This window comes from Eptatretus burgeri, chromosome 18, assembly GCF_056783735.1.
Source record: "Eptatretus burgeri isolate ZD-2024b chromosome 18, Ebu_testis_v1, whole genome shotgun sequence".
Taxonomy (NCBI): Eukaryota; Metazoa; Chordata; class Myxini; order Myxiniformes; family Myxinidae; genus Eptatretus; species Eptatretus burgeri.
The window spans coordinates 9365552-9385438 of NC_140978.1; the positions used below are offsets into that span (position 1 = coordinate 9365552).

Consider the following 19887-nt stretch of genomic DNA (forward strand, 5'->3'; position numbering starts at 1 on the left):
AGAGACAGCAACAGAAAGAGAAAAAGAGAAAAAAAGAGAAAAAGAGAAAAAGAAAGAGAAAGAGAAAGAGAAATTTTGTCAAGGTCTGAGGAGATGGAAGAGGCTGCTGCCTTTCTGTGTCAAAAGGATGAGAGATGTCATGGCAGAGAGTGGAGTCGTCAGCAAAGAGATAGAGGATTTTAAGAGAGTTTGGTGAAATTTTTTTGATTTTTTTTAATTGATGAAGATTAGTCATAACATGAGGCCAAGAACACTGCCTTGGGTTACTCCAGCGATGTCAGGGAGAAGAGATGAAAGGGTTACTGTTCAGAGCTACACATTGGCTACGCGAGTGAAGATAGTCAGTAATCCAAGAGGGAAGTTGGATTTGGATTCATTCGGCAGACAGATTGGAAAGCAAGGCAGGATGCCAGACTGTATCAAAAGCTTGAGATATGTCCAGAGAGACAGCCCTGATGTCATGTATGACATTGACGGCCTCCACCATTGTTGGAGAAAAGGAATGATTTTATGTCAACTGCGATGATGGATTCCATGACCTTGCTGATAATTGTAAGTAAGCGAATTAGTCTGTAATTCAGGGGATCTGTTTTTGCACCTTTTTTACCTAATACTGTGATGTTGGCTGATTTCCAAGCAGCTGTAAGATGACCTATGTTAAATTATAGGGTAAAAAAGGCAGAGAGAGGAGATGCAAGAGTAGCAGAGCAGGTATTTCGGACACAAGACTGATGCCATTCGGTTCAGTTGCAGAAGAGTCAGAGTTCATGGTTGCAAGAAATTTTCCACCTTTTTAGGAGCAAAAGACACAGAATTCAGCACCATAACCAGTTGGGTACGACAGGGAAGGATGAGTTCAGAGAATGAGGAGTTCGGGATACAAAATTTGGAAGCACACGCAGAATTGAGGCATTCGGCCTTCTCACGAGCGGAGTCGGCTGTGGTGGCATTGAAGTGAGGGAAGTGACGGAATGGGATCATACACCAGAGAAGAACTTGACAAAGCAACACCAGGTTTTCGAGGAGGGAGACTAGTTTGAAAGATCATTCTTGAGATTGGATAGATGTTGTTTTCTGGCTCTCCTGAGAGTAGACACACGCTTGTTGCAGGCTTTGTGGAATGATCTGAGGTTGCCTTCAGTCGGATTTGCCTTCCAGGAGGAGATTGCAAGTTGTTTTAAAGCAACAGCCTCACCACAAGATTCAGAGAACCAAGAGCAGGAGGATGGGTAAGGTAATTGAAGATAACTGAAGAGGTGGGATGAATCTGTGCAGAAGAGAGCAGGTTTCTGTAGAAGAATTCCCAGGCTGAATTAATATCAGCGGCATTGGATATAGGAGACCAGTCCTGAAGTGGTAAAAAAATTAAAATTAAAATAACGTGAATCCACAGGGTCTGCGGATGTCGAATCCGTGAATTTTGGGGTCCCACAGTATAGGAATACTTCTCAAAGCAAGAGAAAAATATAATAGCAAAGGAGGAAGTACATAAAGGATAACAACCAAATCCACCACGACAGCAGCAAGAACTCTGTGTTATTAAAATCCTTTTTCTTTTTTTTGATTAAGGCACAGATCGTACAGCATCCCATCACACACTCTCCATTCATTTGTGAGGGTGGACTTTACAACCAATGCTAATCTGGACCATTAAGAGATTAGGGGTGGATCAATGGGGTTGTAAAGGAGCTGGGACTCCATTGAGTAACCAGTTGGTAGAAGTTCCCCAACTCACACATTGATAGAGCACGATCACAACTGTCAATCAACCACACAGAGTTTTATGACAAGCCAGTGTGTTAACAAGCATAACTGCTGATTAATATTGGTTGGTATTTACTTTAGACATCACCAGCACCCTTGGTTTCTCCTAGCAGGTTCCAAATCTCCATCATATGAACCCAACAGGCCACAAAATATTTTTGGTGTTCTGGTTCCTACACACTTTCAGAGCCTCCTTTGTGCAGTAGGAAGTGTTCATGAGACAACTGTAGATGTTAGGCTAATGTAGGTCAGACATTAGCTTGCTTCTCCATGGGGGTCAACAAGTTTCCTGGAAAGCTGTAGGGATCTGTGACCCCAGCAACTTCTAATTTCTGGAAATACCAGTGTCTGCTCTGTTTTTCTATATTACAAACAACACCAGACAAGCTGGAGACGCTTCTAGTTGCAGACATTTCTTCAGACATTATAAAGTGATCCCAATCCAGATCCGAATTGTTTACAACTGGATGACCTACAAAATTGCAGACCCAACAGGTGGTGACATCACTAACAAACCCTGGACCCAAGAAGAGAAGAAGAGGAAATGAAGCACCTCCGTATCGACAACCCATTGACCCCAAAAAAGGAGAAGCACCATCACCATAGACATATTGTTGCAGGCCGGGGATCGGCTGCGAGGACGACCGCAAGGTGGAGCAGTAGGGTCGACTCTGCCGAACACCCGGAATTTAGATCGTACCTTTCGGAAAACTCCGAGGGTACGGGTCCCTTACCGGACTGTAAATTGTCAATAATTCCACCACGTGGTACAGGGTTATTTGCCAAACTACCTAGAGACCACGTGGCGAGCTACCGAGTTTTCACACCTTCGACGGCACTCGTACGGGACGAGCCGTATGCGCGCTCGACCCGTGCGTGACCCGAGCGGATGGTCACCGAGCTTCCGTCGGTCCCAAATGCACACCACTACGGAAACAACCGCCTTTCTAATTCCCCAACATGCACCGTGTTAAACCAATAAAAGAAACACAAAAATGAGCTGATACATGTAACAAATAGGGTATTTATTAACAGTCGGTGGGGAAGGAGGGAAGCACGTAAGGGCAGAGTTATCACGACTAATAAGGGATGCAAGGCAAAGAGCAAGCACTTAACGATTTCTACTTACAGACGGGCCCACCGACAGACACACACACACACAGCCACCCAGAAGGACATGGACCTGTCCACCTCGTGTGGTTTGGCTGACATGAGCGAACCAGGCCAGCGAGAGGCGATGATAGAACCAGGCACCAGCGAGCCGCGATCAGACTCCTGAGCTCCATTCAACGCTAGTCCCGACAACCAAAACTCTCCTCTGTATCCCAAACTGTCGAGAAGGCAGGAGGTTTCTCTGCCACTTCTCCAAGTCTTTGAGTTGAACGTCAAAGCGAGGGCTGATAACTACACACTTGTTCAACCTGCCCGTCAGATTGACCACAACCTTGCCTGCTCGATGGTTATCAACTATCGCAAAAACTCTCCCCTCGGTCCGATCGCGCCGCAACCTTATTCACCCTTCTCCGCGGGGGGGGGGGGGGGGGAGGGGACGCCTCCTCCCTTCCCGCTTTCCCTCACTGGACAGTTTTTGGCACACAAAGTGCGCTCGTCGCCCTGTCATTGGCCAAAACGGGCGCCAAGGCCTTTGATTAGACCGGGGGGGGGGGGGGCGTGACGGCCGTCGCTGCGGACCGCCCTCCAAACAGGCAGAGGAACATTATCCTGCGTGGGCTCCGCCCACATACGTGCTGACACGCATGTAGGGAATGGCGTCGATCAGAGTGAGGTGTAGGTGAGGGTAATGCTGGTATTGTTGTAGACGATGTTGGTGGTGTAAAAATAAAAGAAAACCCTGACTATCAAAGTAACTTCGCAGCACATGTACATTCAATTACCCATTAAACAAGGGAAAGGGAGCTATCTATCCACATTTACTTCTCAAAATAACTGAGCTATAGGACTGGATGTTGAGTGCTCATGGCTTCCAGATTCGTAACAATATCGCGTGCTTTCAATACGGTCTGGCACCCTGCCCTGCTCACCAAACTCTCTTCCCATGATATCCAAGGCCATCTCCATTCATGGCTCACATACTTCCTCTCCTGTCGCAGCCAACGTGTGGCCCGAAATGGAGTTCTTTCATCCCCTCTTCCTGTCCAGGCTGGAGTTTCTCAAGGCAGTGTTCTGGGCCCTGTTCTTTTTCTGGTTTTCATCAACGATCTCTCCGACTCTCTGGAAAATCCTCTTTATCCATTTGCTGATTACTACATCCTCTGCCGTTCATCTGTCATCCCTCAGATTGGCAAGCAGCAGCTTCTTCACTCTCTGCAGAACTGGATAAAATCACAAGCTGGTTCAACATGTGGAACATGTCTTTCAACCCTGACAAATCTCACACTCACTGAAAGGACCGTCTGGAACCCTTCTGGTAAAACTATCAAAATCAAGAATCACTGCTCACCTTCACTCTTTCATTCCTCTTTTTTTTCTGCCTTTGGAAGAAACTCCCACACTCTCTTCAATCCCACTCTTCCCTCCAGATCTTCAAAACAGATGTTTACCACCATCTCTCATCTTCCCACACCCAAAACCACAATGTTTCTACCCCTGTTAATCCACCCCAATCCCACCTCCTTCAAATTCCCTGCTTTCCTTCCTGAAAGTCCCTGTCATGTCCATCTTGTTTACCCTGTGTACCCCACCCCATCCCAATCGTCTACAAGGGGTTTTTTGACCCACAAAGTAGGTTATTTTCTCTCTTCTCCGAAACGACACAATTTTGATGAAATTTGACCACAACCTTCATCACCCGTGATGTACCAAAGTTTGTTCACAGCATAAAAAAGATCAGGGTCTCGGGTGGTCTGCGGGGGGTTTGAACCCCCACCAAAATAGGAATTTACCCTCTTCTCTGAAACTACACATACAATTTAAATGAAACTTGACCACAACCTTCATAACTCGTGATGTACCAAGGTTTGTTCATGGCATTAAAAAAAAAAAAATCACGGTCTCTGCTGGGGTTTGAGTGACGGTTGCTCCTGATCCAGCTGAACTTCAGGACACGCGGTCCTATTTTATCAATAAGCATGGCGATAACAATCTGAAAATTAAGTGCTTTATGAATAGTCTTGAAGAGCTGACTGCTTTTTCATATTTCTGATCCCACTACTTTGTCACATAGATCCACAGAATAATTCAAAGAATATGGCCTGGCAGACATTAAAATTCTTAGTTGCCACCTCTTTCCAATGTTTGATGAAAAATTACCCCCAGTTGGGGGTGACAGTCATCTCTGAAGCTCTGTAGATGTGGATCTCTGATCGGCTTAGAATGGCTTCGATGTCGTCTTGTCTTTTGGTTCAACGTACAGACGAAAGTCCGGGAGTAAAAAGGATAGAAAACCTCAGAAATCAAGCTACATTTCTGAATTATCTGGAGATAGATTTTGAAAATGGTTGATTTGGAACATTTATGATAAATGTGTCTTCAAAAGGATAGAAACCGGACCTCAGAAATCAAACCGCATTTCTGAGTCATAAATGGCGGATGATATTTTGACAATGGATGATATCACAAGTTTACAGCATCGGTGACCTAGACATTGACCTTCAATCAGGTCTAAAGTCATACCGTCGTGCATCACTCATCGACCCCTACCTACATACCAAGTTTCATCAAGATCGGGTGAAATTTTTTTGACCATATCACATCGGCGATTTTTCCAACTTTGAAGACACGTGACTCGATAACCAGGACGAATTTCTAAAAACCGGCCTGACCAAATTTAGATATTGTTGCATATTATCAGAATCCGAAGGAATTTCGAAGATCTGATCATAAACAGCGGAGGAGATAGATTTTGAAAATGGACGATTTCGCAACTATGGAGTGACCTTGACGTTGACCTCCAATTGGGTCAAAGGTCATACCGTTGTGCATCCCTCATCGACATCAACCCACATACTAAATATCAAGAAAATCTGAATTAAAAAATGGGGACGTACGTACGTACATCGAGACTGGTTTTATTAGGTCATCTCGTTAGAAATGACCTAAAAACAGAAGGGCTGGAATGTGAGTGGAGAAAGTTTAAATATAACCTCTTGGAAATGAAGAAAGAAATTCCCAGAAAAGTTCTAAATCCCACAATAATGGACAAAAATCCTGTTGTCCAATCTCTGACTGAATATCTTTTGGTGAAGATCATTTTCCATGCACAGTACCTTACCAGCATTCCATATCAATGCTTCACCCATCATGAAAGTGTGTCTTATATCCTTTCTCATAAGCAACGCATGGCGAGAGGGCGCGAGCGAGAGAGAGAGAGAGGGCGCGAGCGAGAGAGAGAGAGGGCGCGAGTGAGAGAGAGAGAGGGCGCGAGCGAGAGAGAGAGGGCGCGAGCGAGAGAGAGAGGGCGCGAGCGAGAGAGAGAGGGCGCGAGCGAGAGAGAGAGAGGGCGCGAGCGAGAGAGAGAGAGAGGGCGCGAGCGAGAGAGAGAGAGAGGGCGCGAGCGAGAGAGAGAGAGGGCGCGAGCGAGAGAGAGAGAGGGCGCGAGCGAGAGAGAGAGAGGGCGCGAGCGAGAGAGAGAGAGAGAGGGCGCGAGCGAGAGAGAGAGAGGGCGCGAGCGAGAGAGAGAGAGAGAGAGAGGGCGCGAGCGAGAGAGAGAGAGAGGGCGCGAGCGAGAGAGAGAGAGAGAGGGCGCGAGCGAGAGAGAGAGAGAGAGGGCGCGAGCGAGAGAGAGGGCGCGAGCGAGAGAGAGAGGGCGCGAGCGAGAGAGAGAGGGCGCGAGCGAGAGAGAGAGGGCGCGAGCGAGAGAGAGAGGGCGCGAGCGAGAGAGAGAGGGCGCGAGCGAGAGAGAGAGGGCGCGAGCGAGAGAGAGAGGGCGCGAGCGAGAGAGAGAGGGCGCGAGCGAGAGAGAGAGGGCGCGAGCGAGAGAGAGAGGGCGCGAGCGAGAGAGAGAGGGCGCGAGCGAGAGAGAGAGAGAGAGAGCGAGCGAGAGAGAGAGGGCGCGAGCGAGAGAGGGAGCGCGAGGTGGAGAGCGAGCGAGGTAGAGAGAGCGCGAGGTAGAGAGAGCGCGAGGTAGAGAGAGCGCGAGGTAGAGAGAGCGCAAGGTAGAGAGAGCGCGAGGTAGAGAGAGCGCGAGGTAGAGAGAGCGCGAGGTAGAGAGAGCGCGAGGTAGAGAGAGCGCGAGGTAGAGAGAGCGCGAGGTAGAGAGAGCGCGAGGTAGAGAGAGCGCGAGGTAGAGAGAGCGCGAGGTAGAGAGAGCGCGAGGTAGAGAGAGCGCGAGGTAGAGCGGTATCTGCTATTAAAAGAGGTAAAAAATAGACTGAGAAATAGATGAAAATCAAGGAAGACATGTTGGAGTCACTCCTCCACATCTCCATAAAAGGACTAAATGTCAAGGAATCTGGTGAGCTTATCGCAAAGGCAGTGGAACAACAGAAGAAGCTGAAGGCCAGGAGAAAGTTAATGTCATCTATAAGTCATCCAAACCAGTCTGATAGCCAGTGCTACTGCAGCAAGAGGCCATTTTACAGATAAGCTGCACTCCCCAAGCAATGAAGTTTTTGAAAAACAAACTTGTGTACAAACCCTCCTCAAATGTAAACAACAGCTGTGAAATCGAGAGGCCCATTATAAAATTACAATCGGATACACTTAATCTGCTGGTCACTTTTAAGTAAGGATTAAAGCAACCACAGACGATCTCGATTGTCGAAGACATGTTTTGTTAGCGATGATTCCATTGTAGCATAGTGGTAGAAGAGAACCGGAACATATTGACACCACCACCAGGCAAAAGTGTTAATTTCTTCCGGTTCTCTTATACCACTATGCAAGCTGCACTCATGTATTAACCGCACTCGATGTTTTTCTGACAAAATTTGTTTACAATTGGAAAATTACTGGACTGAATTTGTTGCTCTGACTGCCATTTAAAAAAATTCATTATTCAAGGGAACTTTCAGAAATGGAACAGTCATGAAAATGAAAATGATATTTTGAATCACAAACAAAGATTTCATGGTTAGTTTCCTCATTTATTATGTGCACACTTTTACCAAACGACTGTTACAAGGAAACTTGTCAGTGTTGCCAAAACCATGGGGACATTACAGACTGAGGTTCTTGTGGAGCATCCAGATGACTAGTTCTCTGAATACCATGATGCAAATGCTTATGCAAGTGACTGACAGTGGCTGTCCCAAAAGCATGAGAGACATAAAGACAAACAAGATGGAAGAAAAATGTGCACCTTGTCAGTTCAACGTGTGATGAAAACTGTGACGATTCAAACTGATAGAAGGTGGTCTCACTTTCTCGGTAATCCTCAGTCGAGAGAACAGAATGTGTGTCCACCAAGATAAGTTGGTGGGCTGCAACCTCCTTGCCAATTTATTCCTCGATTCTCAAGTCAAATGTCTGCTGCATAACAGGAAGACAATAGTCTCATTCTTGTTGAGGGAAAACTTAATTAGATGATCAAAGTTCAAAAACTATTCACCAAACAAATTTATGCAAGAAATCAGACAAAAGGTTGCCTTCATTGGATACCGCAGGATAATTGAATCCAAGGCCGAAATATGTTCAGATGGCCTCTCAGAGTATCCCCCCCACACCCCACCCAGGTCTTCCAAGGGCCGACATGGCCCCAATGACTGGCGGATTACTCCTCGCTTCACCCATCAAATCAGAGACATCTACTCGAATGAACCCAGTCATCTACTTTCAAACTTCATGGAAACCCTGTTGTTGGGAGGAGATGCTTTCTTGTTTTTCTATCTGGATGTTGATTAGCCAAAACGTTTAGATTTAAGGGTGAATGGTGAGATTCAGGCCAACAGTTAGCCATTTATACCATTTTTTTTATCTTGAAGCCACACTCAGTATGTACAGTATGTGATTGGCTGTGTGGGTACCGTATGTATGGTCTGTACATGTAAAAATTGCCAATTAACTTCATGGTATATTTAATTTCGTAATGGGCAACCACCATAAAAAAAAAATAGATAAAACAATTTAAAGCAAGTTTAAATATACCATCAGATATGGGGAATCCCCTGCCATTGAATGAAAAAGGTCATACATATTCCAGATAATGAGGGAGGTGAATTGGAAACAAGACACCATTTGGTCATCATCTCGAAAAAGTTCCCCAGGGGTGAGGAACGTAGTAACCAAAAATAATTGAAATCAGATAGGTGGTTTTCCATTTATTACAAAAAACATTTTTTTTCAAGATGGCCACCCCAGTCGGCCATCTTGGATCCGGCCACGCCCAAAATCAATAAGGTTCTTCCTTTCCAGGTGGTACATGTGACCCGAATTTCAAATCGATATGGTGAACAGTTTATGAGTTATCGCACTCACAGCTATAAATGTTGACGCCCGGACGGACGGACGGACAGCCGGACGACCTGGGTGACAACAATATCCCCCTTCCGCCACGCGGTGGGGGATAAAAACTGACTAATTTGAGTATTTCATTATATTCTATCCAAACGTGCACAAAAGATTTTTGGCAATACGCCAAGTAGAACAGGAATTCACAAAATGTTCCATTTCTGAGAGATACTGCGTAAACGCCATAAAACAGTAGAAATGCTTGTGGAAGTGACATCACAGCACCAGTGCACTGTTACTGAGCCACCACAATGTAAAACGTATTGCCGTAGCAATGGCTTTTTCTGCTGGAATCGAACCATATTCTTTTGAACCAGAATACAGCGACGCCGACCTAAATAATGTTTAAACTGCATCAACTTCAGAAGAACAAAGTGACAATGTGGAGGAGAAGGTGGGCAGGGAAGACTTAGACTGATGCAATTGCAAACATTGTGAAAAAATGCCAACAGCACAGGAACACGTGTGTTGCCAGGATTGGGATTTAGTATATACGATAAATTGAAGAAAATGACTGTTCTTGTGTAACTACGAGAGGGAGTCAATAAGTAACCATAAAATGATGATATAAATTTGAGAATGTAATGTGTGTAGTTGTCAAGAACACATGTTATATCTATGGGTAAGAGTCATGTTTTTCCTGTTTTAGATCTGGCAACATTGAGCGTATGACATCAGTCGAGCAGTTCCAAGATGGCGGCTCCCTTAGGAGCATGCAACAGGGATGAGCAACGTTCTGTCAACCGTTTCTTGGGAAGTGAGGGTGTGAATCCCAGTGAAATCCATCGCACAATGAAAATGCAATATGGTGATGCATGCTTATCGCTGCAGCAGGTGAACGACTGGGACAGGAATTTTAAAAGTGGAGAGTCCAGTGTGGCAGATGCTGCTCGCTCAGGCCGGCCTCACACAGCCAACACACCAGAAATAGTTGCAGGAGTTAAGTGCATGCGAAGAGAAAACCGTCGTATTACACTGGATGAGGTGGTCTCTGAATTGAACATTAGCCATGGTTTCAGCACACCATATCATTCACAACTTGCTGGGGTTCTGCGAAGTGCCTGCAAAGTGGGTGCCGAGACAACTCACACCTGAACTGAAAAAACGGCGAGTGGACTCATGTGAAGAACTTCTGTGACGTTACGAAACAGAAGGCAACGCTTTCTTACAGCGCGTAGTGATTGGGAATGAAAGCTGGGTCCACTACTTTCAGCCAGAAATGAAGAGGGCAAGCAAAGAGTGGCGCCATTCAACTTCACCGAAGCCCAAAAAATTCCGAACACAGCCGTCCGCTGGAAAAGTGATGCTGACGCTCTTCTGTGATAGCCGAGGCCCACTTGTAGATAATTATATGCCCAGAGGGACCACAGTCACCAGTGCATCATCCTGCGACCTCTGTAAAAATCATCTGAAACCAGCAATCAGATCAAAATGTCGTGTACGACTCACAACCGGTGTTTTGCTGCAGCATAGCCTGGATCTTAGTTTTGACCCAGGAAACCCGTAAACCCAGCGGCTCCGAATCCTCAATCTGCACCTCGAGGGCCCCCAAAAGGATATCGAGACTCTCCACAAAGACGACTGCATCATCTGCGAAATTATGGTCAGAGATCTTGACATTTTCCAAATGAGGCACTGCAGCTTGATCTCTCAGACATCCTCCCCAGAATCCAGTCCATACAAGTGCTGAAATGTGTGGGGGCCAGTACACACCCCTGACAAACTCCAGTAACAACTGGAAATACGTCAGAGATGGTATCACCACATCTCACAGCGCTCTCGCTCTGGCCCTGCAACTCTGGTCAATGGTATCCAGTGTCCCTTGAGAGGCAAAATTCTTCTTCGCCTTTCAGTGAGTTCCAACACATATACCGGCAACATCAAGGATGGTGGTGTTGAAAGCACTCCACACCACTTCAGGATTCCCCAAAGCACCCAGATCCCCCAAATACCCACTCAGCCTGTTCGCAAACTACACAGCTATCCTCTCATCCTTTGAGCTTGCCAACATCCAGCCTAGGCTGGGATGGTACCGTTCTCCCGGATTTAAGCTGAAACTATGGAGTTGCTACCACAAGCCTGTGGTCTGTATTGAGGAAATGAGCACTCCAGCAAACCCTGCAGTTCTGGATCATACTCCAGCGACCATCAACAAGCAAATCATCACTCTCCTCTGCCACACCACCAGCGTTGGAATACCAAGTCCAGCGATGAGCCTGTGGGCGCTGAAACCATGAACTAACAGGCCTAAGTCCATGACTTCTTACAAAGTCAAGGAACTTAGTGCCATTCTGGTTCTCAGTTCCAGAGCCATGGGGACCAACACATGTCTCATAACCATCCCTATCAGTTCAAGTCGATGCAATGAAATCCCCCAAGACTCAAAAAGTATCACGCCTGGGGCACTGATCAACCACAGACTCGAGCGTGGCATAGAATGCGTCCTTCACGGTGAGATCACTCGCCTCAGTCGGAGCATTTACAGAGAACAGAGAAATGACACCCAAGGAGTGACGAATCCTTTGTCTCATAATACGCTCGTTGACCGGTGTTACACTTATCATTGGAGTCAGCTTATTGGACACAGCTACAGCAACTCCTTAGACATGGTAACCATCAGAGCGACCAGACCAACAGTAGTTGTAACCACCCGCTATGATCTCGCCGCAATCCAGTCTCCGGACCTCAGAGAGTGCTGCAATACCGATGTTCAAACGCTTGAGCTCAGATGATAACAGAGACAAGTGATCATCCTCTCTTGGAGATAGGACATTCCAGGCACCCACCCAAAGGGACCACCTTAGGTTAATCCAAGGAGACCGTAGTCTGGTGAACACTTCAGCACCATTCCGCCACACGCAACCGCAATCTGAACCTGGAAGTTTACCCCATGGTTTTCCGACTATCATCAAGGAATGGTGATCCCGAAGGCTTTGCCCCAATTCCGTCATCAGAGAAGCTGCCCTGTGGAGGGCGGCAGCACAGGAGGTACTCCCACGGAGTGGGTTTTCAGATTTCCTTACATTTGTGGGTTTTTTGGAATGAAGGGTTTTACGGTGGCCGGAGTGCAAGTCCTGCCACCAACCTCCTCAAAAAAAGTAACCCAACTGCAGGAGGCCGTCCACAGACACAGTTGGGCACTAGAAATGGATGCACCCTTTGACAGGTTTTGTTTTTAATCCTGCTGGGTGTCCATATCCATACACCCACCTCACCAGAAAACCTGGTATGGGAGATGGTTTAGTCACCAACAACACAACTATGAAACAGGTTAGTACAGGTTTACATGGTACCTTGTAGCAAGTCACAGATCAAATTTGGCTTGACCTGACAATAGTCACATTCAGACAAATGTGTTCAATGTTCATAAATACGCCTGTATTCGGCAAATTGGACTTTTTTTGCATGAATAAGGTTTCTTGTGTAAAATGTATTGTTTTGCTTCGAACAAAACAAAAATAACAAGTTAAAATACACACATTTTGATGAAAAACACAGGTTTCTACATAAGAACAGACATTCCTGGGGTTGAGAAAATAGTGAACCGGCCATTTTAGTTTTCTCTTTTAATCAATTTCTTGATGTGGAAGAGATCAGGAGAGTTGGCGCGTACTTTGCAGAAAAGGAATTGTTTGATTTTTCTTTTCTTTTTTACATTGCTACTTAAAAGCCATCAGGAAAGCCAAGGCTTGTCAAAACTCATGTGGAACTTTTAATTGTCAGGTGTGTGGTCGTCAGTGCATGAACAAAAGCTGGAACTTGTAGAAAAATTGTTGGAAACGTTTGTTTCGCAGTGGATGTGAAGCTGAGCTTCCATGGGAAGGTCACAGCCAAAAGGAAACATAAATGTAATATCACCTTTTTGGTTTTTCAGATAATCAAGACTAATGGCGTATCTATATTTAATTGCTTGTGCATACCGTGGAGAAAGATTTGGGCATGAAAATAGAAAAGCAATCCTTTCCTACGTCACAAATTATATTCACAGCAGATTTTATTGTTACCTATTGTTACCTCTGCCACCGAAGGTGGGTGGAGGGTTATGTTTTCACCCCTATCTGTCTGTCTATAAACATGATATCTCGAAAAGTTGTGGACGGATGTTTTCGAAACTTGGTGGGCAGGTTGGGTGTCTGACAAGGACGAAATGATGAGATTTCGGTAAAGATTAAGATGAAATAATTACATAAATGAGTCTTCACCATTGAGAGATAGGGCTAAAACGATACGTAGCATGATATCTCAAAAAGTTGTGGAAGGATTCGGACGAAACTTGGTGAACGAGTTGAGTAGGTAACAAGAACAAGCCGATTCGATTTTGGAGATCTGGATGCAGATCCGGCCTATCAATGGGAAAAAAAAAAAACATAAACTGTTCAGCCTGGCAGAGGTATGCTAACAGCTCTACAGAGTGCCATTCTAGTTTATTAGAAGAAATACAATAAATACCAAAAACATGAAAATTGGAGATCACTAAATTCATGAAGTTCAACGGGATACACACCAGAGGTGTTCTTTGCAGAACTGCAGGTTTGGATCAATACTAGAATGAACGGCTGTGCAGCCCCCTCCATCCCCCCCCCCGCCCCCACCCCAACCCCAACCCCTCCCATTGGGTTAGGGAAATAATTTACGAAATTTGGTCAGGATGTCAGTGATAATTCACCTACTCTCCCTCAAGAGACAACATGGGATATTTACATCCACAAGGTAATGCCATCAGAGGTATCCACAGCTTATCTTCCACCTGAGGGATGACAGACCTTGTGATGCAACATCTTGCCAGTGAAGCACTGAACTGACAGTTTATAATTTGGTTGGAATGTAACCCAGGCGAGATAGCTCAAAGTTACGTAAGTACCCTACCTCTGCCACATTCTGTCAGAATTACAACACAGGTGATGGACGTACAAAGAGATTTAAATGAGATGCTGGTTGTGAAGAACATTCCATAAGTAGTGTCTCAAATACAACTCTTTTATAAGTTCATAACAAATCAAACTACAATCATATTATGAAAAAAAATATCGATTTCAGATACAAGAAATCCCAGTGGGGTCAAGGGTGACAAATGACTTGAGGATTATCTGGAATACATGGGGGGGGGATAGGAATAAAATGCTGATGAAAGTCCTGATGATGTTGGAGAAGGTAATGATGACAAAGATTGGTGTGAGAGGGATAAAGAAGCAGGACAAAAAAGTAGCTAATTTGTTTGGCTCAGATCGTCAAATAAATGGCCAGACAGCATGGAGCCGGTGTATCATATTAACTTTTTGAGCCGTCTCATTTGGGTTTGATATTATCAACTAAACTATAAACTGTCTCTCTGGTACTTCACAGCTGCATCAAAAAGTGCAACTGCCCTCAGCTGGACGATAAGCTTGGTTTCCTATCTACTAACACAAGTTGGCAGACATTAAATATCCCATGGTGTCTTTTGTTTTAAAAAAAAAAGTAGGTGAATCATCCCTGGCATCTTGGCCGGCAAATCCCAAATTTGAACCAAATAATCAAATTTCAAATCCACACAAGAAGGAAATCATTAAAGAAATAGAGGTAGTAGAGACAGTAGAATGAATAAAGGATGAAGAAAATAGAAGGGGAATCAGAAACGTCAACAGATCACAGTAAAAAAAATAAAAAAACAAGAAAAAGAGCAGAAATTGCAGACCCTCACCAAGACTTGGTTTGTGTGGTGTAAGTATACTGGTGTGTTATGTAATTAATAAGAGACGTAACTAGAACTCCCACTTTTTGCCACTGGTTGTGATGACCGGGTACCAAGACATCTTGCTTTGATCGGACACCTGACCCTGGCCGTGACCCTGACCCTGACACTTGACATTTATTATTATTCAATGGAATTCAGAATGGGATAAAAAAATTAATTCAATTCAAATCAAATGGACGACCAAATAGGTATAAGTTCTGCATTGGAGTTATCAGAAGGAACCCGAACAAGCAAAAAGCAAAGATGAAGTCATCAGGCAGAACTTGGATACGATTCACATTTCAACTGCTATTCCACAACCCTCAAACCCATCCAGGCACAGCTAAGTGAGCCTTATTAAAAAATAACAAAATGAAAAAAAAAAAAACCATTGTCACCCCCCAGGGTGACCAGTATCTTGCCAAAATGTGAACATGAGTGACTTATTTATTCGATTAAAGTTACTCCAAAAATAAGGGTTTCGTCGACCTTGATGCTTGACCTTTTTGTGACATTGGCCTTTGACCTTGACATTTTCGTACGGTTAATGGTATCTCTCCAGGACCATTGTACATGAAATATCAAGAGATTTTGATGAGAACTGAGGAAATAAAATTTTCATGAAAAATCCGTTTTTTCGTCATGACGTCATCAAATGAAGTCATAGCGTCAAACTTTTGACAGATCTGGAAAGCACTTATCAAACGCTTTCATATGAGGTATTACTCGATATGGTATCTAATATTTCAAAATTTGACCTTGGGGTCAAAAACTTTCGACCTCCAGCGCTAACCATGAAGGTCAAGGCTGATTGCCACCAAAAATTAATCAGCTGAGCGCCAGACTATGAACTATATTGCCATGAAGTTTGAAGACGATCCGATCAAAATTACTCAAAAAATAAGGGTTTTGTCGACTCCCCTGATTTGCGACAAAGTGACCTTGACCTTTGACCTTGACCTTGAAAATTTTATGTGCTGAAAGGGACCTCTATAGGACTCTGATATGCGAAGTTACAAAAATTTCCAATGATAACTGTACTCTGCAGAGTGATCGATACGTGATTACAGACAAACAAACAAACAAAAAAATTTAAAAAATAAAAAAAACATACAAGCTGACTAACATATCTTGCAAAAATTTTGTTTTGGCAAGATAAAAATCAAAAACAAACCACATAAAAAAATCAAATATTTCTAGCTGCCTGACCATGTGTCCGATCAGGTTGAAATTTAAAACATATATTCTGAATCACAACGAGATCATAATTGTGAAGTTTCACTTTGATCGATTCAGCAACTTCGGAGAAATAAAAAATTTTAAGATTTTCGTTCAATCCAATATGGCTGCCAGACCATGTGACATCAATTATTCGTGAATACCCTGGTTTCCCCAAGGCTTGGGTAACATTTGTGTGAAGTTTCCCCTTGATCTGTCAAACCGTTCTGGAGAAGAAGATTTTTTATCGGTTTTAAGGTATATCCAATATGGCTGCCCTTTTGTTCCTCATGGATAGGCGGTCATACGTATAAAGTTTCACCTCGATCTGACAAGCCACTTCAGAGAAGATTTTTGAAGGTTTCTTTTTTTTCACAATATGGTGTCAAATTATGTGACTGATGATGTCTTTTTTTTGTTTCTTTTCTGTGGATTATTTTATCCCCAGATGACCCTCAAAATTTTCATACTGATCGGATATAGCGTTCTACATATACAATGATGACATCATAACGAAGGCACCGATGATGTAATAAATAAATAAGTAAATAATCACACTTATTTCCCATGAGGAGTACTTGCAATGTGCAAAGTCTCAAAAACATTCCACTTGAATAGTCGCTCCTATGGTGAAAATTGCATCTCGATCCGACAAGCGGTTGTGGAGAAAAAAACACTAAAGTTCTGTGCGGACAAACAAACAAACAAACAAACAAACAAACAGACGGACCCTGGACCCGAATTCAATACCCTCTCCTTCTGCGAGGGTAGCTATAACGACACTCATTCAAGTGCATACGTTCACCAGGTTGAACAGTTCACGTTTTGTATCCCACTGAAAGGCCGGATCTGAATCTGGGACTCCAAAATCCAATTGGCTTATTCTTGTCGCCTACCCAACTCATCCACCAAGTTTCATCCAAATCCGTCCATAACTTTTTGAGATATCCTGTTCACAGACAGACATGAAAACAGTCTTTATGATAAAAGTATAAAATCTCAGATGAAAAACAAAATAACCACACAAACCAAGCGCAAATTTTATCTCAGTGCTAATGAGCCATGCAGCAATGTTTGTCTGCACCGATGAAACAACAAAAAGAAGAAAAACGAATAGAAAGCAAACATGGGTCAGTGGACAGGAAATTTGGTCCAGGGCGGATATCGATGCAATGCCGACCTCAACAAAGACTTGATGTCAAATCTCCATGAAGTTTATTGATATACCTTTTCAGTTAAACAAACCTCGCTTTCATTTTTGGGCAAACTCCCACATTCAATCATCCCCATGAGTTCCTGAGCAGAGCCGAATGTGCAATAAAAGAGAACAAGTGTGTGGACGGTGCTTTTAATTGCCATCTGTTCTGAAGTCGAAGCGATGTCTCCAAATTAAATAAATACAAAAAATATGCAAACAAAGGTGTTCCAACCCGGAACACTCAAATTTGTGAGAATGGTTTGCAAAGGACTCTATTTGAATTACTTTGAATTGGCAGGTATTCAACTTTGAGAGTCGGCTGCATTGGCGTCTACAAATACTTTGGACATGTGTCTCATCATATTTAAACAAGTAAATAAATAAATAAAACATTTGAACCCCCGTCCGTTTAATGTGAAATAGCAAAGCCGAGAAATTAACAAAACCATTTAGAATTACCCTTTGGAATTAAACACAGTGGGCGAGAAAGTTTCTTTTTCATTTTTGACGGGGACAGATTGATGGGCGGATAGAAGGAAGGACCTTCCCAAATATTGAAGCTACCATGCGGATTTCTTCTATGTACCTGCCCCTTGTATACCTGTGTATGGTTAATTGTACGATAGAGCAACAAACAGGATGTATGAAAGAGCACTTTGTAAGTCACAAAGGTTCTTTACCAAGGTGAAAGGTCTTCACACAAATTGTGGCAGCAACAATGCAAGCTATCCCTGCTTTCTGTGCTGGAACTACAAACTATGATCAAAGACCTAAATTTGGGATTCGACTCAGAGTCAAACGAAACTCGAATCTCCTTTTGCCGACCTATCACATCAAGTAAATCTTGAATGCTGGCACGTAGCATGATACGTTGCTGCCGTAACATTACTCGTAAAGTCACTTGATTCACACGAACAAAGAAGAAACTTGAAATGCTGTTTATCCGAAGGAAAAAACAAATGTCCACCGAAGGGGAAATGAAGGAGACCAACCCAGCAAGATCAAAGGGAACCCACACCAGTGCACACTAAATGAATTATAAATAATAATGTAATAATAACACGATCACTCGAAGTACAAGGTCGACAAAGGTCGACTTACATGTACTCAAATTATTTCTTTCTTTCTTCACAAAATCACTTGGAAAAGTGATCGCGTGTGGATGGGAGTGTATGCGTGTGGAAGAACGACAACAAATATACAACCCTTATTAAAACGAGAGCGTTTTATACCGTCGCAAAATCAGCAACTCACAAGCAAGAAGCAGATATCCATGGCAGGTATGAATAACACTCCCTTAAAAACTTAGTGCAACTCGAAACGCCGTACCCCGCACAGTCTTGAGAAAAACGATGTGTGAAGCGTCTTTTGAAACACTTCCTTTGTGTTTCCGAGCACGATTTCTATTTCCTACAGGCTGCGATTGTCTGACTCGATATTCCCCAAGGCTGAGAGTGCGAGCAGCAAATTTTATTGGTTGAGATGGCGTAATATTTGTCCAAGTACTGCTAAACTAGAGGCTTTTGGAAGTGACAACAAAGCGATTTGTGTTCTACTATAATAATTCAATTGAAGTAAATAAAAGTTTTAAAGGTTTAAGAAAAAAATATATAAAACACACCTCGCACAATCCCACCTTTGATGCACCGTCTTTTACACCACCTTATTTAACACATTAAATTAGTCATTCGTGCCTGTGGTTTGTGTCCTTTATGACATTCCTAAAAACAGCATGTTTCCAGTTTTGAATGATTTTCAATTTTGTTTGACTGCCAGAGAGGCTGAAGCAATTACCTTATTTCTGTGCGCACATGGCGCTCGGGACAACATTCTGTACAATTTGCCAAACTTAGAACCAAAGTACTGCTAAACTGCAGGTTCGTGGTCCGATTCATATTCTACAGTGTTGAAAATATAAAAGTAATTTCACATCAAGTAGTTCCTCGATCATCGACCGATGGATATAGAGAGACAATTGCTCAATCCCGCTTTACACTTCACACATGCGGCAATTAGGTTTGTTTGACAATCAATGTTGACTTTCAAAAGGGACTCAAAGTATTTTTGGTATTTATTTTTGTACAAGGGATTATTGTGCCAATTGTTGTCTGGATTTATTTCAATATAAATTTATAATTATGCACTGCAAGTCTGCAAATTTTGACCTCTGATCCTTGTGTAATCCCGAAAACGACTCGACTCCAAATTATCCATCGCATCGCTACAAGCGAATGTCAAGGCAAGATGTACGATTTTTAGCGCTTCATCTTTGACCCGTTAAAATGAAAAAGGGAACCCAGATCAGAAATGCAAGAGGGAGTGAGAGTGTATTCGGCCAAGGGAACTGCATGCCAAATTTGAAGACTGGCTCATAAATGAAGGAACATTGTCCGATTGAAGAATAGAAAAAAATAAAGAAACAGTAATTTGAACAACACATCTTCCTCACCGTAGGAGGGGAGACAAAATCATGTAGTCATTACACAAAACACGAGTTCACCTGAGTTCACAAGAGAAAAGGGACATCGGTTTTCAAAACAGGTATGAGGAAGCAGGGAATGGAAAAATCGACATGAAAAGAAGTGAA

At 43.5% G+C, this 19887-nt stretch overlaps 1 protein-coding gene across 3 annotated transcripts in view; it reads right to left on the reverse strand.

The window, feature by feature from the left end:
- LOC147008555 (sister chromatid cohesion protein PDS5 homolog B-like) overlaps positions 1-19887 on the reverse strand; it is a 162058-nt gene that overhangs the window by 139454 nt on the left and 2717 nt on the right. Inside the window, exon 1 of one of the 3 annotated variants that reach the window (XM_085864115.1) lies at positions 8024-8161. The exons of the other annotated variants lie outside the window; for them this stretch is intronic. The gene's annotated coding sequence lies outside the window, so the exon portion shown is untranslated. Of the gene's footprint in view, positions 1-8023; positions 8162-19887 lie in introns of those variants that run through there. 3 annotated transcript variants of the gene reach the window in all.